Genomic DNA, 9882 nt, shown 5'->3' with positions numbered 1-9882 from the left:
AACATTTATACAACCATCAATTGATTCACAAGAAACTTTCTTTCCGAGGATGCAAACCCTTGATTTTAATGGTGCAAAACATGGTATAAAATTAAAAAAGCTTGTTTAGATATTTTCAACAATTTCTTTTAGAAAGGGAATGTGATTATATTTTGTGGTTGGTCAATTAAACACGCAGTATGAACAAGGACACTATCATGGATAAGAACAAATGAACAATGCCATCTTTAAGCGTGTTGTCTAATTGAATTATTTTAAGCAACAAATATGCATTGAATGTGCTCTTTTTTTCCTTTTATTTGTATTAACCCTGAAAAGGGAAAGACAATGACGAGAATAACAACGTGAGAAAATTAGGTCATGCATGAAAATGGATTGAAAAATGTCGACCAACTTTGATAGATAAGAGAGAAAAACAAGTTAAAGACGTGGAGGGATGAGAAGAAGAAAAGGGAAAATTAGGGTTAATTGGATGATGGAGAATGAAAGAGAAGATGAAGAAGAAGATGATGATGATGATGATAATTGACGGGTGATGGTCACGAAAGTGCAAAAGGAAACCCTATCAATCAAATTCAAAGCCTATGAGATTAGATTGGGAGTGGTGACAGTTGGAAACATAATTAAAAGTTGACATGCATGATTATAAAAATGTTTATACTAATTACAGAATCTCACCATCTAAACACAGTGTTTGCAACAAAATTTGGGCTTAATCTCTTTGGTTGTTTGTGGAGGTGTCCCAATGTCAACCTCTCATTCATGTCACAACACATTCATCCTTTTAATAACACTTTATATCTCTTTTCACCATTGTTGCTTAGTGTTCTATATATATATATATATATATATATATATATATATATATATATATATATATATATATATATATATATATATATATATATATATATATATATATATATATATATATTTTTTTTTTTAATTTCATATTCAAATTAACTACAAATGCGAGCTAACAAATATTAAAGTTAAATGCATTTGATAGAAAGAAAGGGATAGCAGTTGGTGGAACAATTTAATTACTTTCTAGTTTCTCACTTGTTTGATCTTTTAAATATTAATAATCTATAATTAGTTTATATGTTGCAGCTTCATTTAAAGTTTAGGAGTGTTTCTAAAACTGGTTTGATGTTTTTTAAATTAAATTTTGTAAGGAAAATTTCTCAATTATTAATTATGTTTTAGTTTGTATATCTAGAGACCTAATTGAGAATCGGAATGATGTACTGATCTAGGTAATATCGGAAAGTGTTGATCGATTTTTAAAAAATTTAAAATTCACCATTATTCTAAAAATATCATGTGATACCATCTAACTACATAACAAGAGATTTTTCAATAATTAATTTTTAGGTCTAAATCAAGGATTTATTTTAAGCCTCCATCCCTTAAATACCTTTGTGTTAGGTGTTATTTGAGCATACCCAAGAGTTAGTACTATGCATAAAGAAATGTTTTTGTTAGAAATATTTTCTGTAAGGATATAATTATAGGAAATTAAGAAAGACAATAAATGATAAATTAGATATATTGAGAAAATGATCGGTATGTGATAAATTTTAATGAGGAGACATAAAATATATGTTTGAGCTTAAGAGTTATTCTATTCTACATGCTTATTTTAATGATATATAATCTGTTTGAACAATTTTTTCTGAAAAAAAAAGGAACAAATACATATACCAAATAATAAGTTATGCCATATATTTAGACAATATGTATTAAAGAACAAGAATTCGAAGTTATCTTTCAAAGGTTCTTCAAACAATAATTGTTCATTTATCTTGGGAAAAACCACATCTCCTCATCCTTTTATAAACACAGAGTTGTATCACATGGTAGCATCGAGGTTGTGTATAAAACCATTGTAAGAACTTTTACAGAACTTCTATTCATCTCTTTTCTCTTGTTTCCTTTCTATTTTTTTCTCTCACTCTTGTTCTTTCTTACACCATAAACTTTGTTGCAAGATTAAAATTTGTTCTGGTCTTAAACTTTGATACATTTTGATCATCAAACTTTAAAAGTGAATAGATATAATCATTTTAAACCAATAACATTTTTTTTTACGTTTTAAACGACATTATAAACTGACATTTGACCTGAAATGTGTCAAACAATGTAAGTAGCTCAAAACCTTCATAAAACATAATTTAACATGTCAAAAAAATTTAAGACAATTTAGGTTAAGAAGACTTTATCTATTTATTTTTAAATCTATTTATTTTTAAATTTTGGATGCCAAATTATATCAACATGAATGAATTTCAGTTGAATAAACAAAAAAAATGTATGTAAATTAAAAAAAAAAAAAGGTTTGACTAACACCTATTCAAAATATGTATGTCAATATTTTTTATTTATAAACACAATTAACGGGAGATAGTATTCTTGATTTACATAGTGATTTTTACACAATAAAAAATATATATCATTATTACTGTAATATGTTTTAATAAACTTATTCAAAAAGGCTTATAGACATTGACAATAAAAAAGAAAAAAGAAATCTCATAAATTAAAATTAATTTATATATAAATTAATTTGATTTTAAGTCAGTTTCTTAATAAATTAATTTCTATATAATAGTAAAAACGTGGAACCAAATATTTCAATTGAATTTTATTTAAAATTTACTTCTACTTTCAATAATTCTTCATGGACTATCAAAATAATATTTTATGAATCCAACTTAAATTTAATTTCAAAGTTCTATTAAAATCTAAGGGATGCTCTTTAATCTCTTAGAAGAACATTTATAAAATATAAGTTAAACGTTTCATTTTATATAACCCAACAAAAAATAATTAATCGAATCATATATACATAAATAAGTAAAAAAAAAGAGATAATATGATCTTTGCCCTATCTATAAATTTGAAACTAAAAGTAATAATTTTGGAAAAAAAAATGTAAGTGTGAACACATTGTTTGATCTTATTATTAAAAAATAGAATAGAAAATGAAAAACAGACAAGAAAGATATAAATCCCATCAAACAGTAAAAAGAGGAACACCAAGAAATTGAAGTTTGGAAGATAGCACAATCTACTTTTTTGACTTAAGCATGATTTATACAAACCGTGTTTAGTAACAGTGTCTAAATCATCATCAAATTTAAACATTATCATAGCAGTAAAAGAAAGCTTTCTCTTCTTTCTCTCTCTTAAAATTAATAAAAAAATCAAATCTAACTGTTTTGTTTGTTGATGTTTTGGTACATTCAACTGTATGTTGGTTGTTTGTTGCTTTGAATCTTTGTAATAATTTTTGGATGATCTATTTTTCTGTTTCATTCAATATATTATTATAATTAACATCCTATTTTGTTAAATTTAGAGTATATTTTTATTGCTATAATTTTCATTCAAAATAAAAATAACTACAAATGTAAAAGAATTTGTTTTGTTTGTACTATATTAAGAGTTTATACACTTTATGTCATATGATAATTATCATATTATTTTTTTTTACATGTACAATATGTAAAGCAAATAATTCAAATATTAAAAACACATATTAGACTTGAATGTATTTTTAAGTTTTTATACTAAGTTTGTTTTTAGTATTTTTAAATAACTATTCTTTTTGTAAAAATTATTTAAGTCTAGTTATTTAGCTTGTTTTTGTCAACTGAATATTTTGAAAAATAATAACTAGCAAAATATTTAAATATAAAAATAAAAAAACAAAAATTAATTAGTGAATAAAATATTTTTAAGTATTGATATTGTAATGATATTAAGAAGCTAAAACAAATATTTTTTATAACTAAAAAAAGTTATTATTGTTAAGTTTAGGGAAACAACTTACTCTAAATTTAAATTACTACAAGACTATTTAAAATTCTTTACTTTTAGCTTATTCACTTCTAACTTATTTTATTTTAGTAATACCCTACTAGGTCTTTTAGAATTTCAAATTTCAAAATTTTCTAATATTTATATATTATCTAATTTATAAAGAGCAAAATAAAATACCAACGTGTCCTAGTAATAATAAACATTAAAACTCGTCACCAAATTTGTATAATTAATAATAAAATATCACACAATTATTGTTAGAAATTATATAATAGGTTAACTTATTTATATAAATAAATATATAAATAAATTATTATAAAAATTAAAATTACAGATTTATAAAATTAGGAAGACTAAAATTTACATTAAACTTATTTATATTTATACCTAAAACAAAATCATTGGTATTGTTAATTTATTGATTTTATTATATTTATATTAACGTTGAAAACGGTAACATAACATTCATGATTTTTTTATTGACAATGTAACTCTTCCATCAGTAAAACAATAAAACTCGTAATTAATCTCCATAACTGTGTGTAATCTATGAAGATTGACCAGTCAAGACTCACAAATGAGGAGAGAGATTTAACGGCTGCCTTTACATGAATGACCAATCAAAACCTGCCACATCAGCTTGCCAGTCGCATGTGATTCCTCCCTGCTCACGAAAAATTGACCAGCCGATAATTTAGAATGAAAATCAAACGGCGGAGAGACGTATCGAAAACGTAACGGGTTCCATCTCTCTATCCGTTCAACACGTGGCTCCACCGGTACAACCAGTTTCAGGTTACTTAACGGTGAACATTTTGGGACCCCACTGCCACTGCGTTCACGGTCACCGTCTTCTCTCGCCGCCGCCTACCGGACAATCCAAAAAAACAAAACAATTTTATTTTAAATCATAAAAAAATTCATAACAAACAAATAATAATGATAAAAAATTAGGAAGTAATAATTATTATTTAATTGTGCATTAAGCTATGATTTAAGGGAGATAAGGGGTTGTAGAGAGGGTCCTCTCTTTCAGATTTTGCTCCAAAATCAGAACAACCAAACCTTCCATCTGATTTGCAGAGAGTTTTCTCAAGGGACCAACCAGAGACAACCAAGGACACTGTAGAGAGAGAAAGTGGTTCTTTCTGTGAGTAACATGCAATAGATATATTATGTATATATATAGAGAGAGAAAAAAGAGTTGAAGATTGTTGTTCAATTTGAAAATTGCCATCAAGTACCCTTTTTTTCTGTTCTTATTTTTTGGTTGGTTTTGGTTCCTATCCAACCCTGTAAGTTTCTAGCATTGTTTCTCTCTGGTTGCCTTTTTTTTTTTGTTCTCTTCTTCAAGTATTGCTCTCTGTGAATGGGCTCAACAGTGACTTGCTTTGCTGGTTTGGTTTTCTTCTGTTATTTGGAGATCTTGATTGAATTTTGGTTTTTCTAGTTGAATCATGAGGCGTAATGAATGATGGGTTGATTTAAAAATTTCAAACTTTTGTTGCTGCATTGGGATGTTGGATTCATTTCTGCATTCGTGTGTTCAATTGAAGTTGGTGTTGTTTCTGGCGTTTTGCATCTTTGGGATCTGTCTATCACAGAAGGGGCATTTTTGTTTTTTCCTCTAACCAAAGGTTTCATCTTTGTTATAGCATGTGAAAAACAAAGGGAAATAAAAAAGTGGTTTTTGGGGATTTGCCTTGGTGATTGGTTGAACGATATTTCGATCTGAAGAAACTTGTGTGACGGGTGTTGATTAGATGGGCCTTGCTTGCTGTGATGGGTGTTTAAATTTGTGCAAAGAAGTAAAAGGGGCAAAAATTAGGAACTTGTGAATTGAATTGGATTTCATCAATTCTGTTTGAACAGGCTCTTGATTTTGCTGTGGTGGATTGAAGTGCGAAGGCGCTCCTTTCTCTGTGGCGGAGACATGTTGGACGGTCGTTCGTGCGTTGTTCCGAGGTTGTTTTCCAGCACTTGCCAGGCAGAGAACGACTGGTCTTACATGAAGTGCTTGCTGGAGTTGGACATCAAGAATGGAAAGCGCCCTATGGAGATTGATGATGTCGAGGATGAGCCCCAGCAGCCGAGGAAGTGTACTAGGAAGTTGGATTCTTACAATAGAGTTGAAATGGCTCGAATTTCCTTTCAGAGGCAATCTATTGAGGCCAAGGATTCCGTCGTTTCCCAGATGGATCAGGAGACTATTGAGCCATTGAACGTTTGTGAAGGAGTTGTCGGAGAAGGTGGAGCTTTGACCGACCGGCGGCTACTGGGTGAGCAAGAACATGAGGAGGGTGATGGTGATTTGATGGATGTTGGTGACCATCAATCCGATGGACAGCATCAGGCTAAGCCTGGGGATTTATCAGATGAACACCGGTTGCAGCATGATGAGAATCTAATGAATTCAAGTGAGCAGCAATCTGAGCAGCAGCAGCAGCAGCATGGTGGGGATTCTTCAGATTCCGGTTCTCTCTTGCCACGCATGAACCGTGACAGCTCAATCGCGTGTCTCAGCCGGTGTTCAAGGTCAGACTACGGTTCTCTAGCCTCGCTGAATAGGAGCTTCCGGAACATAATCCGAAGTGGTGAACTCTACCAATGGAGGAGACTAAATGGGATTATGGAGCACTGGATTTATTTTTCCTGCGCCCTTCTGGAATGGGAGGCCTATGATCCAATCCGTCAGAGATGGATGCATTTGCCAAGAATGGCTTCTAATGAATGCTTCATGTGTTCAGACAAGGAATCTTTAGCTGTAGGAACCGAGCTACTTGTGTTTGGGAGGGAGCTAAGGTCTCATGTGATTTACAGATACAGTCTGTTGACAAACTCATGGACATCTGGAATGAGGATGAATGCTCCAAGATGCTTGTTTGGCTCAGCAAGTCTTGGAGAGATTGCAATATTAGCTGGTGGGTGTGATTCAGAGGGACACATCCTTGACTCTGCTGAATTATACAATTCCGAGACTCAAACATGGGAAACACTGCCAAGTATGAAGAAACCCAGGAAAATGTGTTCTGGGGTGTTTATGGATGGAAAGTTTTATGTGATAGGGGGGATTGGGGGGAGTGATTCAAGGGTGCTAACATGTGGAGAGGAGTACAATGTTCAGAGCAGAACATGGACAGAGATTCCAAACATGTCCCCGGGAAGAAGTAGTAGGGGTCCTGAGATGCCTGCAACGGCTGAGGCACCACCTTTGGTTGCAGTTGTAAATGATGAACTTTATGCTGCTGATTATGCTGACATGGAGGTTAAGAAGTATGACAAGGAAGAAAAAGTGTGGATTAGCATTGGGAGATTGCCAGAACGAGCGGTGTCGATGAATGGTTGGGGTCTTGCATTCAGGGCGTGTGGAGATAAGCTTATTGTGATTGGTGGACCAAGGACTCATGGTGAGGGTTTTATTGAACTCAATTCATGGGTGCCTAGTGCAGGGCCTCCACACTGGGATCTACTTGCTAGGAAACGTTCTGGCAATTTTGTCTATAATTGTGCTGTCATGGGATGTTGAAGCATTGAATTGTCAAAAAGTTACACATTTTGATGCTTCAAGTCCAAGGAGTGGCACAAACATTGATTCGTCCATTGACACAGGATTCTTGCTAATTGGTACATTGCCCCCCCTTATTTCTTTCTGTGATATTTTTCTTTGAAAGGTTGGGGATGATGGGGACAACATTCAGAAATTACTCAAGATTAGCTGAAAAGTTTTATGGGGAGGAGCTATTCAGTCTTCTTTCTTTTTTTCTTTTTTTATGTTTAAAATTTCAACCACTATTTTGTTACATCGAAATTGGCATCTTCCCCCCCCCCCCATTTCCATTGACATGTGATTTTTCGAACTTTGGTATCATGTAGCAAAGGAATAGATTAAATAATTTAAGTTCTACACAAACTTAGGTTACTGCTGTTGTTTGTTTAAGTTCTACACAAACTTCATTTTCTTGATCATAAATTTCCTAGCTTGAAGGAATGAAATAATTTTCTGAGAGTTTTGTCTTTTTCTTTCTTTTTTTTTCTTTCTTGGATTCTGTATTCATTCAATTTTGCACATTTGAATTCATGGACCTTGTATTTTGAGCTGTTTCTAGTCTGGACTTTGGTATCATATATAGAACTTTCTGTCTCCAATTTTTTAGCACTATGGCACTAAAAATGAGGAAAGTTTTCCTTTTTTTAGACTGCAACCTTGATGGAAAAATCAGTTTGCTTCTTCTGCTGTCAAAATAATTAACAGTGATTAATGTTTTGTTGTTTAAAAATCGTTATTGAACTTATGGTTAATAACTTAATACAGTGTCTTAATGTGTGGTTAAGAGGAAAATGTTTCAAAGTTGAAACTATAAATGAATGATCTTTATTATTAGACATTGATGGAATATTGTACTGCATCATTAAGCCATTATTATTACTTTCTATGTTGATTTGAGGCCACCCATCAAACAAGTTTTTTGTTGTCTTGGCAATTGCATGAAACCCTTATTTTCCAAGTGTGTCTTACACATGCATATGAAAACTTGAAATTGAAATATGAGTAGTTATTGGATGTTTCTAATTGTAAGTATATGACAATGGTCCATGTTATAGTAGGAAACTCATCTTAGTCCTGTAACAGCAGAGTTGCTTTAAATATTTTGTTGGGTTGTTGCATCACCATTATTAGACATCAAACTCCTTAAACAACTCTAGGTCCTATGTGAGTAAACTCTGATGCTCAAGTAATTAATAAAAACATAAAATAAAATAAGTATTTTTTTAATTGGTTAAAATAAGGTTTTTGAGAAGTTGAATGTGAGATCTTCTGTAGAAGTTAAAGAGCATAAACTTTATTATCAGTTATGGAAGATACTTGATTATTTTGCATTCTTATGTCTTTTATAAGTGAATTTATCTGAACAGAACCTTCCTCTTGGTACAAATCAAGAACAACAGTTGACTAAATGTGTGAAACAGAAGTATATTCTGTCGCATATCAACTTATCTGCATAAAATAATGTGTGAAACAACACTTTTCTTTCTGTGTATTTATTCAAAGTGTAAGGCTGTTTAGTAAAAATATTTTAAAAGACACCTATTTTTTTTCTTATGTATGTACAAATAGTATTTCTTAACATGTATTTATTGAATTTTTGACAAGTATTTTGAATTTTAAAAGATAAATTTGGATGAAAATAGATTTTTTTTTTCTTTTGAATTTTTAACAAGAGTCTAACACGCAATCATTTAACCTTACCCATTTATTTCTGCATAAAAGTTCAACATTGATGGAAGAATATGGAAGAATAACAAATGAAAAAAAGTTTCAGATTTGAAAAATAATTCCTAGTAACATTTCATTGACAGATGTAGCAAGTGACTCGCTCCAACAAGTCAAAGGGGTCAAGAATGAAAGCAAAGCAAGACATGATGAAGATGATGTTTCAGATAACACATGACGCAATTCATAAGCAGAAAAATATTTGTTATTATTAAACTTTGGAAGAATTATAGATATATATTTATTTTAAATAGAAAATTGTATCCAGAGTTATCTCACAAGTAGAAGTGTGATGAGACTAATCAATTAAGGAATTTTTTTACCAATAAACACTACATGCACATAGTCAAGGATTCAATTTCTAAGAAATGGTTATAAGAAATTTAAGGCTTCTCAATCTTATAAAATTATATAACAAAAGTTTAAATTTGCTTATAATTTGGTTATATCTTATAAAAATATATATTAAAGTAAGGTTTGCACTTTATAAATCAATTTGATTATATCTCTAATCAAGGTGAAATCTTAAATCATGGTTGAAAACTTTAAGTTATTTGTGACTTGTGTCTCATGATTAAAGATAGATATTGCAACGAAGCGGTTTCTAAATCAAGAAGTGTGTATTGGGAATGTAGTTAGTATGAGACTAAGGCCCAATTAAACATTTTTTCAAAAATCAATGATTTAAAAAAAAAGAGTAAAGTCTCCCATTTGGAAACAAAAAATGGTTCAAAAATCAAAAATTAAGATGGTGGTCAATATCTTCTGTTGTCTTAAGTTAT

The 9882-nt window shown here is 30.9% G+C and overlaps 1 pseudogene across 3 annotated transcripts; it reads left to right on the top strand.

Moving 5' to 3' along the window:
• The first annotated feature begins 4791 nt into the window (after positions 1-4791).
• On the top strand, positions 4792-9419 carry LOC114173308 (F-box/kelch-repeat protein SKIP11 pseudogene; annotated as a pseudogene). 3 transcript variants are annotated; one of them, XR_014993008.1, is made up of 3 exons: positions 4792-4978; positions 5701-7452; positions 9187-9419. The product of XR_014993008.1 is annotated as an F-box/kelch-repeat protein SKIP11 pseudogene, transcript variant X3 (transcript). The 3 variants fall into 3 exon arrangements; XR_014993007.1 differs by lacking the exon at positions 9187-9419 and having other exon boundaries at positions 4813-4978; positions 5484-7834; XR_014993006.1 differs by lacking the exon at positions 9187-9419 and having other exon boundaries at positions 4813-5123; positions 5701-7834.
• The last annotated feature ends 463 nt before the right edge of the window (positions 9420-9882 follow it).

Source organism: Vigna unguiculata, chromosome 2 (assembly GCF_037176805.1).
Source record: "Vigna unguiculata cultivar grain cowpea cultivar isolate G323 ecotype 2 chromosome 2, ASM3717680v1, whole genome shotgun sequence".
NCBI lineage: Eukaryota > Viridiplantae > Streptophyta > Magnoliopsida > Fabales > Fabaceae > Vigna > Vigna unguiculata.
This window is presented reverse-complemented; position numbering and strand designations above follow the sequence as displayed.